This window comes from Heloderma suspectum, chromosome 14, assembly GCF_057233095.1.
Source record: "Heloderma suspectum isolate Gila_16-S chromosome 14, 16-S_ref, whole genome shotgun sequence".
NCBI lineage: Eukaryota > Metazoa > Chordata > Lepidosauria > Squamata > Helodermatidae > Heloderma > Heloderma suspectum.
The window spans coordinates 898969-923103 of NC_139471.1; the positions used below are offsets into that span (position 1 = coordinate 898969).

Below are 24135 nucleotides of genomic sequence, written 5' to 3' on the forward strand. Positions count from 1 at the left end.
CAGGACTGTCAGATCGTGAAAGGGACTCTGGAGAGAACCACGGAAACATCGCCAAGCCATCTTCTCCTGACAACAAACCCCTCTCCCTTTTCAGTGTCTTTTGGGCGTGTGCTCCTAACATACATCCCACAGTCTCCTGCCTCCACCACCCAGTTACTCCTGCTTATTCATTGCATTTGTAGCCCTCCTCCTCCTCCTCCAAGGGTGCGCGTGATCCTCCTGCCCTCTACTTCACCCTCACAACAACCCTGAAGCTGAGAGTCTGTGGCTGGCCCAACCAGTGAGCTTTGTGACCGAGGGGAGACTCGAACCCAGATCTCCTGAGTCCCAGTCCAGCACTCTAACCAGTACATCACACTTGCTCTTTTTAAAGCAGGGGGTGCCCCACTCCTATATTTCTTGGGGGGGAGGACTCTATTTTCCAAATGCCATTATTCACACCGGCCTTGCACCCTCCAGCTGTGTTGGACTACAGATCCCATTGCCCCCAATAGGCATGGCTGGAGAAGGCTGATTTACACCACAGATAAATAGCGCCACTGGATGTCATGATGGCCATTGGTTCATAAGCCTTCCGAAAGCTATCAGGCAAAGGAAAGGAGGGTTCGCTGATGGGTCCGTGGGCGCCTCTCTCAGCGCCTGCCAGGCTCCCTGACCCTTCTGGCTTTTATTTCTTTTCTTAGGATTTTTAAAAATTAACTCTGTTTTTCATGGGGAGGCTGCAAAGCAAAGTGCTGCCGTCCAGCGCCATCTTTATTTGGGTTCGAAGAGGGACTTCTGTGTTTGGGAGCTCAGACTCCTTGGACTTTGGCTCATGGGCAAATGACTTTTCTTTCAGTCCCACCAGTTTGCTGTCTGGGAAATGAGTGTTTTGTGGGCAGCCATGGAATCCCCCCTGCATGGCAGCCATTTTGTGAGGGTGCCCACAACACGCTCTCAAAACTCTTAGCGTGCCACCGACCCAAGAAGTCTGCGTGGCTGCTGTGAAAAAGGGAATTTCCGTGCTGGGCGTAATTAGGGAAGGAGCGGATCATAAACCTGCAACGATCATCCTGCCCTAATACAAGCCTATGGCGCAACCACACTTGTATTACGCATACAATTCCAGCCACCGCACCTCAAAAAGGATATCATACAGCTGGGAAAAGTGCAGAGAAGAGCAACTGAAATGCTCGCGGAATGGAGCATCTCCCCTGTGAGGGAAGGTTGCAAGAGCTGGGCTTGCTCCGCTTGGCGCAAAGGCGAGTGCCGAGAGACGCGAGGGCAGGGCACAAAATGAGGCATGGTGTGGAGGGAGTGGAGAGGGGGAAGACTTTCTCCCACTTCTGCATTAGAGCCCGAAGGGGCGATCCCAGGCCACCCATCGGCGGGACATCCAGGACAGAGAAAAGGAAGGACTTCTCCACATAGCGCAGAGTGAACCTGTGGAAGTCGCTACCACAAGACATGGTGATGGCCCCCAACTTGGAGGTCTTTCACAGGGGGTTGGACAAATTCCTGGAGAAGGCTACTGATGGCTGCTAGCCGATGGCTCTGTGCCACCTCCCGTACCAGAGGCAGTGTGCCACGTGGGTGGCAGGGCGCCGTGGCGCTCCTGTCCTGCTTGTGGGTTTCCCGCGGACGGCTGGTTGGCCACTGTGTGGGTAGAACGCTGGGCTAGCTGGACCCATGCCTGATCCAGCAGGGCTCTCCTGATGCTGTTAGGACTGCAGCTCTGGCGCTAGGCGCACGCGCAGGCAGGGCACACGGGCGGGCTGGCTCGGGAACAGCGTTTTCAGCCCCTGGGAACCTTGGTGCAGTTCCTAGCCAGGCTGTTTCGACAACAACTGCGGCCAGGACCAAAGCCGTGGGAGGACACCAACCAGCCTGCCTCAAAACGCCGATTACTTAGCCCAGCCCCCCTGCCTCTCCACACCCCCTCCCGCATCAACCTATATATGGTGCGCGAGACACGACAAGGCATTTACACCGGATCAATTATTCATGGCCTCTCTGTGGCGTTGCCACCAAAACATCATCGCCATCACTCCAGTAGCCCCAGAAGACGTGTCTGGAAGCCACAGGGAACGCAGGAGCAACGGATGCTTGTTTGTCCTTTTAAAAAGTGCATCGCCTGAGACAGCCACATGGCCACAGGGCTTTTCCCATTGCGCAAGGAATGCCGGCAGCTGGTGTCCCCCACACAGCGGGCCAGGAGTCGGCAGGCAGCGTGTCATGAGTAATCAATACATTAAAGAATTAACCATTCCTGGGAGCTCAAAGTAACGGGCCTGGGAGGCGGCATGAGTGGCTGCACTCTGCTTGCCCGCACTTTCCAGTCAGGAATTGCGCCCAGCAAAGGGGCAGAAGGGAGCAGTGGACTCCTCATGTGAAAAGGAAGAGGGGGTCTCCTGTTTTTATTCAGACAACCAGTTTGCTTCAGCCGTCCAATGTTTGACAACAGCCGCCTGACATTTTATTGGATTCTCCTGGGCATCTGCGCTTCCGGGAATCCCTGGATGAGCCACTTGCAAGGCGGAAGGGCCAGCTATCCCCGGGGTGGACGTAACGACACGGAAATGCTAAGCACTGAAATGTCACCTCCTGCTCTTATTTATCCGTCTCTGGGTCAAACCAGAGCGAGAGGCAGCAGGTGAAGAACGGCTGTAAAGGGGAAGAGGAGGAGCAAGTCCGGGGGGTGCTTGCCAGGGGCCCCTGCTGGGGTGCTCGACCGTGCCTACCCTCGACGGTGGCCCTGTCCTCCCTCACACACTGAGAGCATCTCTACACCAGCCCCATATCCCGCATTTCAAAGGGGGCTTTCTGCTTCTGTTTTAAATGCAGGATCACAATTTCACACGTGCTTCCTTTCCCCCCTCCCCTTTCCCCCTCTTATCTGAGTCTTCCTTATGTTTCACTGACCTCGCTCCTCTTCTTGCAGCTTTCCCTTTTTCACAGAGGGGCCTCAAGCAGAACTCAAGTGGGGTAATTTGATAGCTCATTATCTCTGATCTATTTAAAAATGGAATAAAGGTCATTTAGTGCAGGAGATGCCCTGGAGGTTCACGGCGTCATCCAAAGGGCCCGCACACTTCCGTGAGGGAGCCATCTTGAGAGCACGATAAAAGCTCTGTGTGAAGGAGCCCTGAGACCCTGATGCAGAACAACTCCCCCTCTGCTCTGGTCGCAGCTGGGGAGAGAAGAAGTCAACCTCCTCTCCTCACGCACTGATCCAGATCAGCTCCCCCCATGCTTCCTTTCGAGTGAAACACACACACGATGGAGCTACACATGGCGACTATGTATTTAATGTAATCGGTAGTTTTGGCCCTTGGGGCGCCTCACGGGAGTGCCCTCGGAATCGCGCCCTCAGGCACACTTGCACGGTGCAGCACTTCCGCAGTGCTTCTCTCCAGTACCCGTGTCTCAGTCTCTTTTCACCTTTAGCTGTCTTGTTCTCATTCTGTGACTCTCCATTCTCCCCTTCACCCCTGCGCCGCGTGGACCCTGCGTCATGCACCCTTGGATCTGCCCCGTGGCAACAAGGCCTCTCACACAGGTTGGCCAGACCCCCAACAAGCCCCCATCTCCTGGCTTGGCATCAGCCATCCCCGACACCTCCGTCTTTCTCCCACTCCTCTTCCCTCCCCTCCTTCTGCAGATCTCATCAAATAACCTGCCAGTCTGTCTGTATCGTTGGCATGCCTATTTGTAGCAACCTGGCACATTCATCAATCTCTCCCTGTTTTGTAATAAAACACTGCTTAATTCTGGGTCTGCTTTGTTTTACTAATTTCCCCCCTTTTATAAGGATGAAAAGCAACCTTCCCACGGTGCACCATCACCCTGGGAGCTCATGCCCCAGGACGCTGATGCATTTACACGTCTGTGGGCACTTTCACCTGTGGCTGGGGAGATATGAGATTGCAGGAAAGCCCTAAGCATGACTCTTACAGCTAAACTATAGTTTTCTCAAGACAGGGCCACAGTTGCCAAACCAACCTAAGTAGGTAAAAAGCACCCTTTTTTGCAGGAGTAAAAAAATGCATTGTGGATGCCTCTGCATACCATCCACCCTTTGACTCCTGCACAGCAAAGGTCACAGGGGCAGTCACACAGGAGAAATCCAGTAATAACTGCCCGTCCTTCTGCATGATAATGGAAACCTTTAAGATGTCTAGATGTGAAACCATCCTGCATATACATCTCCTGCACTTGCCTGACTTTTCCTGTGTACAAAGCACACGGAGAGGCCTGTAAGAGTAATAAACCAGCTAGGTGGAAAACTCATTAACTTCGGTCACTTATTACTCCCAAGGAATAAGGGCAGAATTTCCCGAAACTCCATAAACCGTCCAACGAAGAACACACAAAATTTCGTCATTTACAATAGTTTTATACATCTGTCAGTAAAGTCCTCAGGGCAGTTTACAAAAGTTACATATCCATTGAATGCAACACCATCAAAATACCATAAAGACATATATAAAAAGCAGTATCAAGATAGCCAACATATCTTCTTGGGTGCTGCTGCCCACCTTGGTGTGATGGGAGGCTACCAGGGAAAGAGCCTTCTCTGAGGTGGACCCACCTGTGGAATGCCCTTCCCAGGGACACCCACCTGGCGTCTTCACTGTATATGTTTAGATGCCTCTTCCAGCAGGCAACGAATCTGTTCTGATTATTTGCTTTACTGCTGGCTCTTTAATATTTTTAAAGTTTTAATGTTTTGACATTTTAATGTATTTATTTATTGCATTTCTATACCACCTAACAGCCTAAGCTCTCTGGGTACTTCACAACAATTAAAAACATAAAATACAGCACAAAAAAATATAACATAAAAGTTTAAAACTATAGCATAAAATTAAAAAAAACAAAACACTAAAATTAAACCTAGAAGCATTGCAAAGATTTAAAATATAGTAACAGATTTTATATTGTTGTATATATTGTTTTCATTGTTGTTTTGTTTTGTTTTTATGATTATAAACTGCCCCGGGGACATCTGCCAGTTGGGCAGTATTATTTGTTCGTTTGTTACATTTCTATCCTGTCTTTTCCTCCAAGGAGCCCAAGGCAGCAGTCGTGACCCTCCTCCTCTCCGTTTTATCCTCACAACAACTCTGTGAGGTAGGTGAAGCTGAAAGTCAGTGACCCAAAATCATTCAGGGCACAATACTATGCATGTTTAAACAGGAAAAAGTCCTACAACTCCCAGCATTCTCCAGCCAACCATGCCTGAGGGATTCATGGCCGAGTGGGGATTTGAACCCAGGTCTCCCCAGGCCTTGTCCAACACTCACTGCTGCAAATCTGGTTATGAGAACGGTATCAACTGTGCATACAAGGCCTTGTGGGAGAAGCCACTGTGTGTAGCTGCAACCTCCTATTCCATCCCTTCCTTCCTCACAGCAAAGTCTTGACAAATTGTTGGCTTTTTAAAAACGACTGTGGCGGCGAGCTGGTCAGAAACGTGAAGCTTCTAATGAAACCTTCCCTGTCTCTCTCAGTTAAAACGACCCTTTTCCATTAGGCAAAGCAACAACAGCTTTGAATCAAGCCCTGAATCAAGGAAAAGACCCCAAGCGGCGGTAAAGGGTTGCAAGTCCTGAGGCCCAGCGCTTAAGACAGACGGTCCACTGACCTTTTTAGCCACAGTTCAGAGAGCCCACGTCAGGCCACGTTAGGCTTGCTGAGGCGCTGTGGGGACAAGCGGTTACACCTCTCAAGATAATAAGGTTAGAGTCCTTAACAGGCTCTGATTGCCTGGAATGCATTTTCCAGATGAAAGCATCTCTGCGCAGGAGGAAACTTTCCCGCCTGTGCAAGAAAAAACTGACACGGAAGGGGTGAGCCTGTGCAGATGACACACGATGGCCAAAACCTTTGCAACTACTTTGCACACCTCACCAAAATTTACACTTCTTGTTTGGGACACTCATCTGCAAAGGCAGACACCCAATTTGGCAAGGGTAGGATTTTCTGATGTATCATCTGGGTTATTACTTTGGAACCTGGCATTACTGCCTGTGAAAGTAACAGAAGCCTGGCTGAATTGCCCACCTCTCTGGATTAAAAGGCACAGAGGCAGTCTGGTTAATGTGGTTCACACATCACAACTACCCTGGGTGTCGAAATCCATTTCACAGCCTTCTTGTGAACTTCCAGAAGCGGTCTGGTTGGCTGCCCACCGTTAGAAACAGAGTGCTGGACTTGAGAAACTCCTGTTTGGATAGACTGAGGTAATTCTTATTCTGCTTTGCAAATCAGAAAATACACGAGACCCTTGCCTCCACACATTAAACACACACACACACACACACGCATCCTTGTCTCACGCTGTTTACATTACACAAAAACATCTTGCGGAGCTTAAACAACAAAAATATATAAATAATCCAATACTAGCCAGCGTGGTAGATTCTAGAGCAGGATTCTCCATCCTGGGGCCCTCCTGCTGTGTTGGACTACAAATCCCATCATGACAGGTTGATGGAGAGTTGCAATCCAACATCCATTTGAAAGTGCTGAATATCCAACTAGGGGTTCTGTTCACATGCATGTGCCTGGAGTTTAAAGACAGACGATCCTTGAGCTGAGAAACGTGCGGTCTCCGGTCATTTTGGAAACCCTCCTCTGAACTCTCAACAGGGCTACTATACCCGAGGCGATGAAAGATAATAACCAGTAACTCGAGGGGATCGATTTTGCTCTAGGATGGCATGAAGGAGAGACAGGTCCTGCAGCGAGAGAGAGTTTGGAGAATCCATTCTGGCTCCAATTTCTGCCTGCCGCATCCTCACAAGACCCCCTGAAATTCCATTTTTTATGAGCAACAAGTTGCAGTTCTGTAGTGTCACGCTACCGAACTCAGCGCATTGAGCCCATTTCATGTGGTCTCCAGAGCTCTGTCAAACTGTGGGTGTTTGGGCGATGTAGGTCATGGAAGGAAGGAAGGAAGGAAGGAAGGAAGGAAGGAAGGAAGGAAGGAGGAAGATGCCTGACGAAAGCAGGTGCAGGAGGAGGCAGGTCTTACAGAGCCAAATTGAGCTGTGTTGAAGCACGGAACCATGATTTGGGAGCATTAATTTAATCCACCAGGGAGTTTTCCTGCTCAAGGCCAATGGAAAGGAATGGGCTGGCGCAGGAGAACTCCCCATGGGGAACTCCCCTCTTCAAGCAGACAGCACGGCATCCCCAAACCCAGGGGCTCCACGAGAGCAGCAACCAAACTCAGTGGACACTGGTGTCATGACCCCAGCAGCCCTCAGACCTTCCAGTGTGCAGCAGAGGATTATGCTGAGGACGAGGCACAAGTGACTTCCTCGAGGGTAGGACTGTCAGTGCCTTGTTCAGGGCCCAGGGGATTTGTCCACAGCAGAACCTCCATTTCCCCAGCCTTGCAGAAAAGCTACAAAATCAGGTGAGGGCCCTTTTTAATAGTCTCTTGAATAGTGAAGCCCACTGCTTCCTGCTGAGACAAGTCGTCCTAGGAGAGAATTCCTGCCAGCAAGTCACTGGAACTTTAGGGGCAGTTCCATTTCTTGGGGTGGTTTTGTTTCATGTTTGTCAGGCATATGTGGCTTATGTTGTTAATTTCTAGGAGGATTTTTTTGTACTATGAACTTCTTGATGTATAGGGTTAGATGTTTTATGGGGTTCTTTAAATGTTGATTTGCACACCTTGTATTTTTCAGTTTATCTTTTTGAGCTGCGAATTGTAATTTCCAAGTTTTGCCCTTTTAAAAAAATGTTAGCTTTGCATATATGGTTTAACATTGTTAGTTTTCAGCATGGGGCGGGGAGATCTTATAATGTTTTCTTTTACAGGCCTAGAGGTTTAGGGCGTAATGCTATGCATGTTTAGACAGAAAAAAGGCCTATAACCCCCATGGTTGGCTAGGGAATGCTGGGGGTTGTAGGCCTTTTTTCCATCTAAACATGCATAGGATTGCACCCTTAAAGTCTTCCTTTTTTACCAAAATGATACGGACAATTTTGTCACAATACTGTTTAGTAAGAGATTGTACTCTCTTTGCTCACTTCTCATGGCCATTTTCTAATGACCCTGTTCTTTATATGTGTTGTACATAATGCCCCTGAGAAAGGGGTTTCCTAAAGGTGTTGGGCATACAGTAAACGCTTTTCTCAGCATCTCCTTCCTCTGCTTTTTCCATTTACTGTAATCCACCAGGGCTTGTAGCCGGGACAGGGCAGGATTGGGCCCATTCCTCTTCACTAGGAGCAGGAATTGGGGCGGGGGGGGGGGTTAGGCACCTGCAGTGCACGAATGGGTCCAGAACATTTCCTCTGTCTACTTAATTTCAACACAGGCACAGAAGGGCTGACATTTCAAAGCAATAACAGGCTCTAAGCTCTTCGGGCTAGTAAGAAGATCGGAGAATGGGGTTAAATTAGCCACTGCACAGGAGGAGTATGGAAATCATGTCAATGCGGCTTCTTATGCTGCCCCAGGATGACAACAGCAATAAGTCTAAATTCCAGCCCTCAATGGCTTCTACTGCCCAACACAAATGCCACTATTTCCCTCCCTCTCTCAGATCTATACAGGGAGTGACATGCCTGGCTCGTTCGGGCGGGCCTCCGGCATCCCCTGGGTATCCAAGGAAGTTGGCGGGGATCTCGGCTCCCACTGAGACCGCCGCAAAGGGGGTAAACGTGCTCGCTGGCCCAGCAGTGCTGATGGCCAGCCTGTACTGGGGAGGGGGGATCTCAAGGAAGCCGTCTAAACTGGAACGCAAGCCGCCCTAATTCAGCCACGCTCTAATGCAGGGCCGGCCAACTGTTTCTGGCCCCGAAGGCCGCATACAGTGCTGGGGATGGATCAGGGCTGTGCACGCACACACGGCACCATGTTCACATGGCTGCTGGAAGCTCGGCCACCTTCCCAGAAACATGGTCACCAACACTCTAGTGGCCAACACTTATCCCGGCCTCCACAGCTGCGCCTTTAAGGACAGCTTGATGCACAGGCGCAAGCGGGCAAGGAGGCTCCTCTGCGTGCCGTAGAAAACCTTACGCCAGCTGACTGGGGCAGACCATTCTCTCCATTTTTGCTGCCCTGTTTGCAGTCCAAGGGGGGTGGAGGGTGGAAGAGAGAGAGGCTCTTGCACCAGCAGCACTCCTCTTGACCCCCCCCCCCCAATTTCCTAGGAGAGGCGGAGGCACAGGCCAGCCTGTTTCTTCCCTAGGGGCAAGTTTCCTCTTTTGGGGCAGGGTATGCAGGCGCACTCGCTTTATGCGGAGTCAACAGTGCTAACACCATACCAGCGTTAATGTGTGCTAGGATGTTGCTCGTAGCTTGCAAGTCCCTTGGGGCAGGGACCTATCTTTTAAAGTTCTCCATGGAGAACGTTCAGCGTAAATTGAAGGGGGGAGGGGGCCTGGCTTACCTTTTTTCACGGCTACCAGGTTTGTGGTTATCTCTAGAGTCGCCCCCCACCCCAATGCAATGTTCTGGAAGAATGTTACATGATGACACAGCATTATTATGGGGGGGGGGTCAAGAGGAGTGCTGCTGGTGCAAGAGCCTCTCTCTCTTCCACCCTCCACCCCCCTTGGACTGCAAACAGGGCAGCAAAAATGGAGAGAATCTACTCTGTATACAAATAAGTAAAACAAGCAGGGAGCAAACCACAGTGAACATGCCACTTCCACGGGGCTTGATGGAACCCTTTGCCGCAGAGCCCCAGGGCCGGCCCAAGACATTTCGCTGTCGGAAGTGAAGAACAAGATGGCGCCCCTCTAGGTCCATGTACAGAAGCCAGCTGAACTGGCAGATGCGTCAGTCTTGAACAGTGATGGTGGGACAGTGTCCTCCATGCACTTGAAGGCAGACTGCTAACTTAGGGGACGCAGAGCAGCTCACATGGCCCAAAGCTCTTTCCTCCAACACTTCCCGTCGCCCCCCAGCATCTGCCGCCCGAGACGACTGCCTCGCTCTGCCTCGTGGCAGGGCCAGCCCCATGCAGCCCTGCTAACATGGCATTGTCAGTGTCCTTTCCTACCAATCAGAACTAGGGTTGTAAGAGAATTTTGGTTTTGCTCGCAGAACACGTCAGCATGCCCCATTTGAAGCTCCAAACGCGAGCGTGAGCATGAGCACGTTCCGCCAAAAATATCAGCGAACGGTCGAGCACACGCTCGTGTTCATCTCATCTGTAATTTTCAGTTTGATTTGTGCAGATTTCCTCAGTAGACTGAATCAGCCGCACAGTCTATGGGGGAAATCTGCACAAGTCACGCAAAGCGAGCAGAGATCACAAACGCAAACAGGAATCAGGCACAAAGCGAGGCCGAGGTGATGCCTGGAGAATCCTGGAGATCTTAAACTTCACTTGTTTGCCCCTCCCTAACCAGAAAATGTTTTTCGTAGATAGATTTAACATGCTGAATTTTTAGATGTCACCTTTCTCATACCCTCATGAGCTCCATGCAAAAGAGTACCTCTAACCTTGCGCTCTGGGGGAGATTTTTTAACAGGGCATCAAGGGATTTGTTGCCCCTTGCAGTCTTCTCGGCTGCCACAGCCAAACCACCAGGACTTTCCCTCCTCATTCTCCTCCACCTCCATTATTGACTAGACTTATTGAAACAGATGGAAGACACACACACACGCGCGCGCGCGCGCCCCTAGTCAGACGCAAACACACCGCTCTTCAAGACCTGTTTCCCAGAAAGCAGCTTAAACCCACATTGCACTTAATCTGTCTTGATCCAGACCTCATCGGTAAGCAGGAAATATTACAGAAATGTTCCCTGCAGACCTGGGAGCAACGCTCTTGGCGTTTGCATAGGCTTCTGGGAGGGAGGGAAAAAAACAACAGTTCGGGGCAATCAGGAAGTTGACAGAGGAAATCAAAAGAATAACTGAGGGGTGTGAGGGTGGGAATACGAAAATGCCGAAAGGGGGAATGAACTGACAGACTGAGCAGATAAGAGTCGGACGTTAACCTTGGCCTGTTCCTCTTTATCATGGGGATTTCATCGGCTTGGAAAACAGCAGGTAAAAAAAAGTAAATTCCCATTTACAACAAGAACTCAATTGTGCAGGGGGCCTCTGGTCTATTCTGCAGGAATTTATGCACCTGAATGTTTGGAAGAGATCTCTGCCTCCCTATGTGAAGCTGACCTTATTCCTTGCACTGCTTGAACCTAGAGAAAAACAGAATATAATATAAAATAAATGATTTTATATCGTGCAATCGGTGGCATGAAGATATAGATATGTATACAGACTCTCTCCCCCTCCCTCTCTCCCCCTGCCACTTTCTTTTCTCTGCTTTCTATGCCCCCCTCCCCCAGCTACCTGTGTCTCTTCTGAGTTTTAACCAATTTTGCCTACTCCAGTAAACAGAACAGGAGTGTTTGACTTCTCAGCTCAGTCAACATCCACCTGAGGGACAAATAATCCTTCCTTCTGAACCATTTCACCACTCAAAGTTCAGACGGGCCAGGAGACAAAACCAGTTGCTGGAGAAATTTGGAAGCACAAGAAAGTCATGTTTGCGAAGGCTGTCATAAATCAGCACAAAACGGAACACGTCCTTGGCCTGGAGTCTTGGGAAGTCTTGGCATAAGAACCAGCACAGGTAGTATGGGAGCAGAAAGACAGTTTGTGGGGAGAGATGGAGCACGCTGTGGAATGCCAGCCATTCTCTTGAAATCTTGTCAGATCCAGTGTGGTGGGCAGAGGCCCACTGCAGGAGGGGAGAAGCCAGAATTGCCTCTGTGGGACTGGGGCGTCTGGCCCGAGTCAGGTCAAAGAGGATCCATCCAAGTCTTTCCTTTTCCACCAGCCAGGGCCCGACTGGAGATAAATGGCTTGCAAATGAATCCAAAGAGGACCGTGTCCGATGCATCCCTTGGAGCCCTGCTCCCAGATCAGCAGGTGCCGCTGCAACCGCAGTGCTGATGAAGTCTTATCGGAAACACGGCAATTGAAACACGCCGCGCTTTGTAAAAAGAAGCACCTTGGAAGACAGAAGGGAAGCAGGTGGCCCAGATCCATTCCCGGGCAAGGAGAGATGGCTGGAACGTGCACGCAGGACGTCCCCAAGCAAAACATTAAAAAGCTGCAGCGGAGATCTGGACGTTCCATGAAGGAAGCAAGAACTGTCTGAGAAGCAGGGTAGAAATGTAGTAGTAAACAAGTAAATTCGACAAAAAATCTTTCGAAAAAACACTCGAAATTAACTTTTCCTTCTTCTCAGCAGCCAGGGGGCTAAAAAGAACAACCAGGGACCCCTCCCCCTGGACTGAGCGCTGTAGTGTCAGGGAACCTGATGGAGCAAGAAAGCCTCAGAGCTGTCAGAGTGGGGTGTCTGCCCTGACAGGGCTCTTCTAGGTGGCCACATTCACCACGAGCCTGCATTATTATGATATAGCAGAGGTGCAGAACGTCGGGTGGGAAAGGTAGAAAAATGACAACTGCTGACTGTCCTACAGCAGAGGAAACAATAACCTAATCCAGATGCTGCCTTGGGCTCCAGGGACAAGAAAGCGCCTTGTGACCCCTTTCTTATGACAGGCAGGCTTGCCAATGGCTTCCCAGTACACAAACAAGCAAACCTCCCCTCTTTCCCCTCTTCAAAGCACCGTGGGTTGCTCAAGCACAGCCAGCCTGCCATCAGAAGGGGGACTGTGAGTGCCTTGGGGCAGGGGATTCGGGTGGGCTGTGAAGCACTCTGCCTGGGGATGTGGCTGCATCAAGCCCACAGCCCTGAGAACTGGGGTGCTGGTCGTGCGTATTACTTCCGTGGTGAAGCAGACAGCTCATGTCTTTCTTTCAGAGCCATGGGGCTCAGCGTGGGGAGCACGTTCTGAGGCTGGGGAGCACGGAGGGGCTTTACAGGGCTTGGTGGTCTTGAATTTCCTGGTCCTGCATTCACGCCTGCTGATACTGCATAGCAAACATTGTCTCGTACAGATGCTGATGACACATACGGTTCCCCTGGGCTCTGCAGCTGTCGAAAGCCGCCCATGCAAATCGCACATTGTTAAATACGCAAGTCAGAGATAGTGCTTCAAGCACCCAGCATTACGCACGTCGTGGGGAGAAGACAATGCAGCAGACTGCAACGTGAGGACTGCGGAGTAGACGGTTCTTGCAGTGGGCGTGTCCCCGAGGGGAATGTCCCTTTGCCTCCTGGACGTTCCGCTCGGAACCGGGCTTGCGCTGCCTGCCTGGACGTGAAGCCGCTCGTCTGCGATGCAGAATGTATTCTAGTCTCTCAGATCTGTCCCCATGGACCAGCTCCTTCTGCTGCTTGGAAACACAAAACAGGGCACGCCGGGCACAACTCCCGGGCTCAAAGACAACAAAAGCTTCGCAGCCAACGGCTGCAGTCATTGTAGGGAATTTCCTGGGCTTCTTCTGCTCACAGTGACAGGCACATCAATAAAGGCGGCAGACCCAAAAATGGCCAACAGTCACTTCTCAAAGGGCCCAACCCAGTCAAGCTAAGCACACCACTCAAGTCACGCCACCGCAAGGCTGCAACCAGCCCGGGCAGGTTTGCCATTCAGGTCACCACGTGCCACGTTGCATGCCCCTGCCCTGGTCTCTGGAAAGCAGAGCTCTGCCTGGGGCGCATTTTCCCTCAGGGGCACATGGACAGACATGAATGCACATCAACACCAGACTCCTCGTCACAACATTTTGGCTGCATTTGTTTACTCACTGTACTATAAAACCACCCAACAACCAAAGTTCTCTGGGTGGTGTACAATACACTAAAACATAATACAAACATTCAAATAAAAAAAGGGAAAAACACAGCATAACAAAATCAGGATAAAACCAGCAGCAAAGGATGAAATCATTCCAGCACATAAAACTACATTAAAACCATCTGGTAAGGTGCATATTCAATGGTTAATGACCCACTATTGGATAATGCTATCTGTCTAGTTCAAGAGGTCTGCAACTCTCTAATAAACTTGACTAATTGATTTTCCTAGTACATCTTCTGCATTGTGCAATGGTGGGGGTGGGTGAGGGTCTTTCATGCCCCAGAATGCCACTGTTCTCACCTGTGAGGTGCTGGAGACCACAAACCGGATCCACTCAGTCATCCCCCCCACACACACACAATTCTGTCCCTGCCAACCTGCTTTTTTGTAACCTCCTGCCTGAGGAAGGGATCTGGAAATCTCAAAAGCTTGCACAGCTTTTTGTCTTCTTTGAGCTGGTCTACTAAAGGTCTTACACTGTATGGGCTTCGGGATTTTCCTCGTGGCCAACACCATTGCTGCCTTTGCTTTTTGGACAGGGATGATTTCCTTTGAGGGTTAAGGACTGAAGGGTTAAGCCCAAACCTTGGCAGGGAAGACGGATTTCTTGCAGGGGGCCTGAAGAGAAATGGAGGGGGGCAGCACAGGAGAAGGGGCCATTGCTACAGGGAGCAGGAGAGACTGGAGTGAATTGGGAGCAGGGGAAAGAATGGCAGAAAGCAAAGCGTGGTCAAGGGAGAGGGAACTTTGGCAGCACCAGTTTCAGATCTGTGGATAGGAAAGTAAAGATATGAAGATGTTCCAAGGAAGACGCTTTGGGAGGGGGCGTGGCTCTGTGGCGGAGCCCCCGCTTTGCAGGCCGAAGGTCCCCGGTTCGATCCCCAGCAGCATCTCCAGGTAGGGCTGAAAAAACTCCCGCCTGAAACCCCGGAGAGCCGTTGCCGACAGTCCGTGTAGGCATTACTGGGCTGGATGGACTCAAGGTCTGACTCCGTACAAGGCAGCTTCCAATGTCAGTGTGAAGCCTCCTAATTGGCGCATGGCCCTCAGAAGTACCTGCTCGTAGGGGATCTTTCTATGTTTGTGCACATGGGTTATAATGTTGCCGTGCTTAGAGAAATCCATCTTCTGAGCTGTCCACTTGGTATTAAAAACTGGTTTCCATAGAAACAGCGAGGTAGCGAGCACAGCCGCTAAATCTTATTTACCCGTGTTGAAAAAAGAAATAGCTTGTTGTCTCCCTTCCTTGCTATATTTTAGGAGTTGGGCTAAGTTGCTGCATTGAGAAGCACGAGGATACAGCAATTTTGTGTCAAGGAGTAATAAATTTAAACCAACAAGGAATGTTTTTTGTCGAATTTTATTTTGCAGAAGCGTACCAGTTAGAATAATCATGCTCCCTTCAATTCACTCGTGAGTCTCTCTCGTTTTTACAGGCCTTGAATCTCACAGGCTTCCTTGGAAATTACTTGACATTTAATTTCGAGATCAAAGGTGGCTAGTATTAGGAAGATTAAACCGCTGTGGCCCAGCACAAGGGGGTGGGGGGGAAGCAAATTTCTCCTGCCAATTAAAATTATTCTGAGGCACAGCAAGCATGTTAATTATTAATCGTAAGCACTGGAATAAACAGCATTTAAAATCAAGTCGCCGGACACAATAGCCAAACAGGAACTCGAACTGGTGTAGTCTCATTTTGGGGAGAACAACCCACCCTGGCACTTCGAATTCTGCTTACATCTTTTTTAGAGCACTTTGCCCCAGGGCGTCGATACGATGCACCTGTAAATATCTTCCAAGGGCATTTGTCCTGTCTCAGTAAAGTTGGTAAGGACACAGATCCCAAAGCCTACAACTGTCCCCATCAGAGATGGGAATACTGTGTGTGTGTGTCCTCGCCCCGGGAATTCCAGGCCACTGAATGCCTTCTTGTTTGTAGCCATTTTGCTCAGAGAAGATTCTTCTTGCTCCTTTAAAGGGGAAGACAAACAACCAAACCCAAGTACACAATTATAAAATCTAATCCCGAGATTTCCAGTGTGGTGCCTGCAGACAGCTACCTCTCTTGGTGCCTGCCCGGCTCCTGCCCCTCCTGATTTTTTATTTTATTTCTCATGCTTTTCTAATTACCTTTTTTTCATCAGGAGGCTGGCATGCTGCACAGCGAAGGGCTGCGTTCCAGTGCCATCTTTACTTGGGTTCAAAAGAGTCGCGCTTGTGTTTTGGAGGCCAGACCCACGCCTCTGCCTAGTTCCCAGTTTCTTGACCAAACTATGACTCATCTCTGAGCCTCATCAGTTTGCTTTCTGTGAAATGGGTGCTGGAGCAGAAAACTGTGGGTGCCAAAGAGTGGTTGTGTTTTGGAGCTCAGATTGCCCGCTTCTGCCTTGGACTTGCACAGGTTCCCTTTCTTTTAGCCTCACGAGTTCGACTTCTGGGAAATGACTGTTTTGTGACATCCCCACCCACTGTGGCAATCGTTTTATGAATGGGTAAGCCCCATCCCTGTGGCAGCCATTTTGTCAGAGCACCCACAACACTGTTATCAAAATCCCAAATGTGCCCCAAAGGGTTGGCAACCCCAGTGTCATATCCATCTACTTTCCTATCACCCTGCCAGGGTCCTACCATCACAATCCCGCAACTAACATTTCAATCAACGTAAGCATAGTAGATGCTGATGGCGGTGACTCAGTGCAAAAAGATCCGTGCAGAAGAGTGGCAGGACCACTGCAAGCTTGAGGTTGCAAAAATAAAGGCGGAGCTCTGTGAGGAGGGTTCTGGGTGCAGGCAGACTTCACCCCACAGCTGCCTCGCAGTGCTACAGCATGGTCACAACGAGGGAAGGAAGAAGAAGCAGAAAAGAGAAAAGGGGCTGAATTCTCCAGGACAGGGGTGGGCAGAAAGCAGATTTCCAGAAGTCTTGGACTTCAACTCCCAGCATTCCTGACTACTGGCCATGCTGGCAGGGGCTGCTGGGAGCTGAAGTCCCAAACATCCAGAGATCTCAGCTCCTGCCCACCCCTGCTCTAGGAAATACGAAGGCTGTAGTCATGACATAGTTATAGCAGAAGCAGCCCACAAGATGTTTTGGGCTACAACTCTCATCAGATGCACCAGCGTAGCCAATGGTCAGGGTTTATGGGAGTTGCAGTCCACAACAGTGCAGGCATCTAAAAGCCACAGCTCAGTCAGCTGCCAGATGCAGAAGTGCTTGCCTAAGGAATAGCACCTCTCTGTGAGTAAAGGTATACCCGTGAGTAACATTCCCCTCATGAGTAAACCATTCCTCAGGTGGTGGTGATGGCTTACAGCTGTGCTCTGGCTGGGGCTCTGAAAGCTCAGGTTTAAAAGCCTTTTTTTGGAGACCCGCTGTGCTGGACTGATGCCTTTGCACCAGCTTCTGTCCCTGTATTCCCTGGAGAAGCTAGCTCTTCTCTGGGCCGTCCTCCCTTTGGACCCCCTACTGACCTTGCTGTTGGAACTGACCCTGGCTAAATCCCTGGAGCTCTGTCCCTCTCCCCTTGCAACCTGGGAAGAGGCAGAGCGTCTTGGGGCTGGCCTCAGCAGATCAGTTTAGAATAAAGGCGGGGGGAGAGAAAGAAGAACATGGATCTCCACGTCTGCTAATTGCCAGACCCAGTTCAAACGGCACCTGTGCTGTCATTGTTAGAAAGGAAGAGCCAGTCCTTGAAAACTGACTTCCCTCCCTCCCCTGGAGGCAGGAGACTTGGCAAGTGGTGATTATTTTGAAGCCTGGCCTGCCTCCCTACACACCCACTTCAGATTTCAAAGTGAGGAGCACAACCAATGGTGAGCATTATGTTTCCATGTGGAACAGACCCTGCTTTGGGAGGCGGGGGGGTGCCCCGAAGACAAGCAGAGGATTTCTGCCTTTACACACATGCACACACACCTGGACAAACTCTGTCTACAATTGGTTTTGTACTTATGGCCAAAAGTAGAGGCCGTCATAAAGATAACAAAACCCCGCAACCCATCATGGATGCAAATGATCAGCTTTAGGAATGCAGAAATCATAATGAAGGCTCATTTCTGCCTCGATTACCAACACTGGCGCTGGGCTGCTTAGAATTACTCTTGGGATCACTCTCGGCCCTGTGCAACTGGCACGGCAGAATATGCATGACTTCGGATGAATAATACATCACCATGGTGGCAAAGCAGTCCCCTCGGAGCAGGGGGTGGCCTGAGGGACGCGTTCAGGGCACGGCTCCACACTGACTGGGGGGACGGTGAGAGCGAACGTTTTTCCTCCTTGTGAACACAAGAGAAGACTGGGCCCAGCATTAGGAGGGAAGCGGCGCCCAGTGAATTTGCGGTATTCCAAGCGCACGGCCATGGCAGCTGTCTGTCACAGGCGCCGGCCCACCAGGGAGCCTGCGGGCCAACGGCGGCCTTGGCCGGGCGGTGCTCATTGGGGAGCGAGCAGGGCGGCGTGCCAGCGAGTGGAGTGCTGGAGGACATCCATTTGCCTTGGTGGGCTGCCAGCGAAGGCGAGACGGGCATCCTATGGAAAGACAGTGAGTGAGGGAATGCAATGTGGCACGCCGGGGCCGTGGGCACAGCCCTGCGGCGGAAGAGCATGCGCTCGGCATGCCCCTCCTTCGAAAGGGTCTCGGGGAGAGCGCTTGGAAACAGGGGCATTGTGAGGCCTGGGGGGCCATGGGACCCCAGGCCCAAGTCCATTTCCCAGGACCTCGGATTGATTCCCCAGAGCCACAACTGAGTGGCTAGAGTGTAATACAATTTGATTTGATCTGATTTGATATTATATTGGCTTGGCATGATCTGGGGCAGGGTACAAGCTAACTAAAGCATGTATTGTACTGGAGATTATCTGGATGAGAAATGGACAGGCAGCCTGTGCCAAATTTAAGGAAATCCTAGCAATTGTTTCTACATTTGCCTATATAGATAGAAATCACCATAGGCACATTTTATGCAGATATGTGTCTTAGGGCCTCCCCCCCCCCACCCCAAATATTTTAGGTGCCTAAGTAAGTGCCTTAGAGCAGGGGTCCCCAACCCCCGGGCCGCGGACCGGTACCGTGGCCTGTTAGGGACCGGGCCGCAGTACCTTGGGTCCGCGGGGGGGGAGGCAATCCGTCCTCCCCCCCGCCCTGGAATGCTTGCCGGCCCTGGCCGGCTCCGCTCTGCAGCGAGTCCGTGGAGCTGCCAGCCGGCTCCAGCCCTGTTCTTTGCAGTACTAGCCTATGCGCTATGCGGATGCCATTTGCGGCCCAGCAGCCGGAAGTCCTCCCCCGGCCGGAGCTGGCCAGCAGCTCCACGGTGAGTCCAGGGTTGACGAGGATTCCGGGGGGGGAGGGACGGATCCCCCCCTGCGGACCCAAGGTAAGGGGGGTTCCCACACCCCCACTGCAGCCCGTCCCATCCCCCCCCCCGGTCCACGGAAAAATGGTCTTCCATGGACAGGTCCCTGGTCCCAAAAAGGTGGGGACCACTGCCTTAGAGCACAATCCTATGCGTGTTTAGACAGAAAAGAGTCCTACAACTCCCAGCTGGCTGGGGGATGCTGGGAGTTGTAGCACCTTTTTCTGTCTAAACATGCACAGGATTGCACCTTTAATTATTAAATAATTGCGCTAGGGTTGCTGTAACCGCACACGCCTGTCCTCACGGCACCCTCCTGCGTCTGCACGAGTTGCCACTCCTGCCTCGCCTCATCCTATCGGAAGGAACTCTCCCAGAAACACAGAGGTTGTCCTCATCCGCAGGAAGAGTGATTCATGCCCCCACACAAATCCTAATAACATAAACCACTGGGGGCATAAAAAGTGTACCTAGAATTTTAATGGGGGTGGTGGTGGAATGCACCTTGTCTATTGAACATTTGGGAAATGCTGCACCTTTCTCTCAGTCCCCAGCAGCCTCTTATCTGCAGTGTGTGTCCTACTCTACAGGGCTGTTGGACGGACAAATGAAAGGCAGCCCGTGAAGCAGTTAGAAGCGTGAAGCATTTTCCTGCTTGTGAAGTGACGCTCAGCACAGAGCGCCTTTTGTACAGACATGAGCTCGGAGGAGTATGAGAACATGGAAAAGAGTCACGATGGGGGACTGCTTTGCCTGAAATCCCTCCCTGTTTTCCGAGATCTCTGGAGCAAAGCTCTTAAAAGCAGTAATGCTGTAATTGCATTTACACTTGCTTAGACAAAGAAGCGGTTCAGCACTTCAGAGTGTTTAGCCAGCAGTTTTGATGCATTTGCCATGTAGATGTTGTTATTGTTGTCGTTGGGGGGAGAGAAATGAAGACGAAAGATTCTCCTTTGGATGGAGGGAAGGAAGGAAGGGGGAGAACTGAAATCGCATTATGCAGCCCTTCCTTTGGGAACACGGAGGGTAAAAACAGAGGATGCTAAATTAAATAGCACAGGAATCCTGAAAAGATCTTGGAAGAGCAGCTTCACAGGAACCAGCTCTCCTCTGGAACAAAATATGCATGCATCCCACATTCTAATGCCACAAGATGGGCCTGCGGGTGTCAGGCACCAAGGTCTGGTGCAAACGCAACCCTAGCTCCTTGTCAGCTGTGGAACTGGCTTCGAGGGGAGGGCCGGCCGGCTGGCCAGCCTCCCCTTTCCAGCTGTGATTCTCCTTCCCTTCCCATCTCTGGTTCACCTTAACCAGGCTAAAGCACCACACGTGGACACAGGTCTAAAAACAGTCACGGCATAAAGGTTAAGGGAGAAGCAAGGGGGAAATGGGTTGACCCATGTATTACTAGTGATGGGCCTGGTTTCGCACAGGGTGGAATATAAACAATCCTTCGTTTGATACAGCGAAGTCTTCGAGCAAAGGTACGCAGAAGTCAGAGTTGGACACATTACACCCGCCCCGCCCTAGTGAAGGCACCCTTGCTGGCTTCTTAGGCACGGCCCCTGCCATGGTGCACCCCCATAGCCCCCTGAGGGAGGAGTCTGCCCACTATGTGCCCCTGAAGGGGGTGCCCCACAATAGGGGGAGGGTGCAGGTGCCTAACTCTGTCCCTTGGCCTTGGAGTCTCCCCTGGCTTCCAAATGTCTGGACTGCAAAGCTATGCCCTGTTTAGGGAAGTGACTCCCACCTAGTGACTGAAGATGTTACTTCAGTCTTCAACCACATGGACACATTTAAATTAATTAAAATTAATTATTGCATTTTAAAAACAAAATAAACCCGAGGTGTACACGCTGAGGGTCCCCTCAGTATGCAGGCCAAGTTTCAGGTATCTAGCTGTAACAGTGTTGGCACTATGGTGTAGACAGACACATATCCTCTTTTATTAGTATAGATATCATTGTAGAGCTGGAAGGAATCTCAAAAGGTCATCTAGCCCAACCCCTGCCAATGCAGGAAGATCCACCACTGCAGCCCCTCCAACACGAGGAACCAGGAAGCGGGCCTTTTCTGTGGTGGCGCCCAATTTATGGAATGATCTCCCGCTGGTATGTGGGAGGCGTCAACTGTATTAGGTGCCAATTCCCGGCCCATCCCTTTCCCCAGGCCTTCCCTGCGTGAGTGTGCTGCCCTGTCTGTCTGTGATTACGGTGCTGTATTGGTTTTAATTGATTTTAATGTTTTCATTAATGTTTGATTTATTTTAGCCACTGTAATGTACTTTAATATATATTATAATGTATTTTGTGAACTGCTTAGAGATATTTTTGAATACGTTCAGCGGTATATACATCTATTAAAGAATAACAACCACAACCACACGTGACCCCAACCAGCCTCTGTGCACGGCCTCTAACAAAGGAGGGTCTGCCACCATCTGTGGCGGTCTGGCCCGTGTACCATTGGGGGGGGTCCTAATGTCGAGCGTAAGCCCCTTTTTCTCGTCATTTGAACCCACTGCTTTGGGTCCTTTGGTCTGGGGTGAAAGAAGGCGTATTTGTGCCACCATCTCTGGGACAGCCCTCCGAGTATCTGAAGTTGGCGACAGTGTCACCTCTTCCCCGTCTCTTCCCCAGGCCCAACGCGCCCACATCCTTCCACCTTTCCTCATAGGTCAGATGTCAGGGTAGGATCGGAGCCCAGAGAGCCCCAAAGTAGTTCTGATTCTGAGGAAGAGATAGAAACCGCAGGAGAGGAGCTGGCGCGTTTCAGAGGAGCAGCCGGGGGACAGCCCCTTCCGGTACACATTCCTGAGAGTGATAGTGACCCTGGCAGGGAGAGGGAGGTGCAACAGCAGTTTCTGGACGCTAGGCGCCGGCGCACCCTCAAGCGTGAGATGGCAGGTGCTGAGAGGCGGCGCTCAGCCCTTGTGGCGCGATGGCAACAGCGGCGCCCTGATGCCCCACGGGAAAGGAGTGGACTCTCCCCTCCTAGCTCATAAGTACAGCGGTTTCCCGCGTTCCCCTCCAAACGGAGATCAACTGATTCTGAAGGTTAGAACCCCCGAGTAGGCAGCTCTCTTAGGTGTCACTGGTAGGATCGAGCAATTGGCATCTGTAAATGTTATTAGGTTGAATGGGAATAAAACCTTGGAAAAGAGCCCTATTGTCTGCGTGTTGATTCTGGCTACCCGAGGATTTCAGCAGGGGCGACCTCCCGACATCAAGGGTCCCCCGTTCCTAGTCTGTAACTGTCCAGCATGCTTGCTGCATGCAGGTCCTGCCTCTTCCGCCCAGGGCCCAAGCTGGCAGACAGGGCTGGCCTCCAATCCGCTCCATCCTCAGACAACCCTGTGAGGCAGGAGAGGCTGAGAGTCAGTGACTGTTACAAAGCCACCCAGTGAGCTCCATGGCCGAGTGGGGACTTGAACCCGGGTCTCTCCAGTCCAAGACTCTGACCACTGCACCACGCTGTCTCTCCACCTGCCCTGCATTCTGGCTGAAGGAGTAGCGCCCCCCTCCCCGCGCTCAAGCCCAGGCCATCTAGGGACACAAAGCAGCTGCCACAGAGCTGGGAATGCCTCCGTGAGCTGGGCCTCCCTGCCAGACACAGACAAGGCCACATCCCCGATGTACGTTAATTGATGCCCCTCAGCAGCCAGAGCCTCGCTCAATGCCTTCTGCTGCATTATGATCCCAGGGCCCAGGTTGCTGAGCCCCTGAACCAGGCGTGGAGAGCAGAGATGGGCAGGAGGAGCCGGGGATGCCGGCTGCTCACTAAGAGGTTAGCGGTGCCCCCGCTGAGGCTTGGGATGGGTCTCCGGGCAGAAACCACCATTTTCACGGTCAGTGTTGCTAGCATTTTGAGGTGTTCTTGCTTTTTAAAGAGCCTATAGCGAGGGGCTGAGGCCCCTTCTCGTGGGCCAAATCCAGCCCTCCTTGGGGGCCAGATCCAGCCTTCCGAGGTTCTCCAGAGGACCACACCTCCTCCCCGTGACCCCGCCCCCTTTCCCCAATCAGCAACCCTTTGGCGCAGTTGTTTCCCTGATTCTAAAAGGTCGAAATGCCTCTCCTATGGCTGGGTTACTGGCAGGAAGAGCTTTGAGCTCCAACAGCCTGGAATTTTTTTGTATTTTGGCCCTCCTCTTTTGCCATTGGCGCCACCCTTTTACCTTCAGCCCCACCCACCACTGGAATGTGGCCCCTTGCAATTTCTCTGAGATGGAACCCGGCCCCGTCCACTTGCATCCCCTTTCCTCCTCAATCTCTCCATCTCAGTCCGTTGCCACCAGCACCGGAGCTTCCTTGGTTGCAAAGCCCAGCATGCCAGGGCACTGTGGCAACATGGGAGAGAGCCTTCTCGGTGGTGGCTCCCCATTTATGCAATAATCTCCCTGACGAGGTCCACCTAACATTGTCATCTTTTCAGCACCAGGTCCAAACTGCTCTGTTCTCTGAGGCACTTGGCAGCTTATAATGAGTCTCTTGATTGTCTTTAGCTGATTGTTTCTGCTTTAGATATATGTTGCTGTTGTGTGTGTTATTTGTTCTATGTCACTGCCTGAATGGTTTTATATTTTATCTAATGTATTTTAATGGTTTTTAATTTTTGCGAACCGCCCAGAAGGTTCGGCTATGGGGCGGTATAGAAATATAATAAATGAATGAATTGGCATAGTGCCGCCATTTATGTATGCATGTATGTATGCATGTATGTATTTGACTTGTACCCTGCCTTTCTACCAGAAATGGCTCTCTTCCTCCTTCTTTAGCAAAAGTTAATTTCCCCAGCCTTCCTCATTCTCCATCTCTTGGTTAGGCCTGCTACATCCAGGATACGAGCCCATGCCCAGGGGGCTCTGTACACTAACTGAGCCATGTTTCCCTTCTGTAACGCATGTGCATGCATGTGTTTTTGAGAACCATCTATGAAAAACAAAGTCTGTGCTTTTGATCTAGCATAGCTCTTCTTACGTTCTTAGTGCACATTGGTGGCCTCTGGCGATTTTGTTTTTTAAGTAGGCGACACTAAACTGAAGCC

At 51.0% G+C, this 24135-nt stretch overlaps 1 protein-coding gene and 1 long non-coding RNA gene across 5 annotated transcripts in view; one reads left to right on the forward strand and one right to left on the reverse strand.

The window, feature by feature from the left end:
• The window catches only part of VAV2 (vav guanine nucleotide exchange factor 2), a 189454-nt gene that overhangs the window by 76940 nt on the left and 88379 nt on the right, over window positions 1-24135 (reverse strand). The window lies entirely within an intron of this gene.
• LOC146335506 (uncharacterized) lies at window positions 10853-13955 on the forward strand. Of its 2 annotated transcripts, none has more exons than XR_014785881.1 (3): window positions 10853-11008; window positions 11360-11594; window positions 11802-13955. It is a non-coding gene; the product is annotated as an uncharacterized LOC146335506 (long non-coding RNA). The 2 variants fall into 2 exon arrangements; XR_014785882.1 differs by having other exon boundaries at window positions 11383-11594; window positions 11802-12180.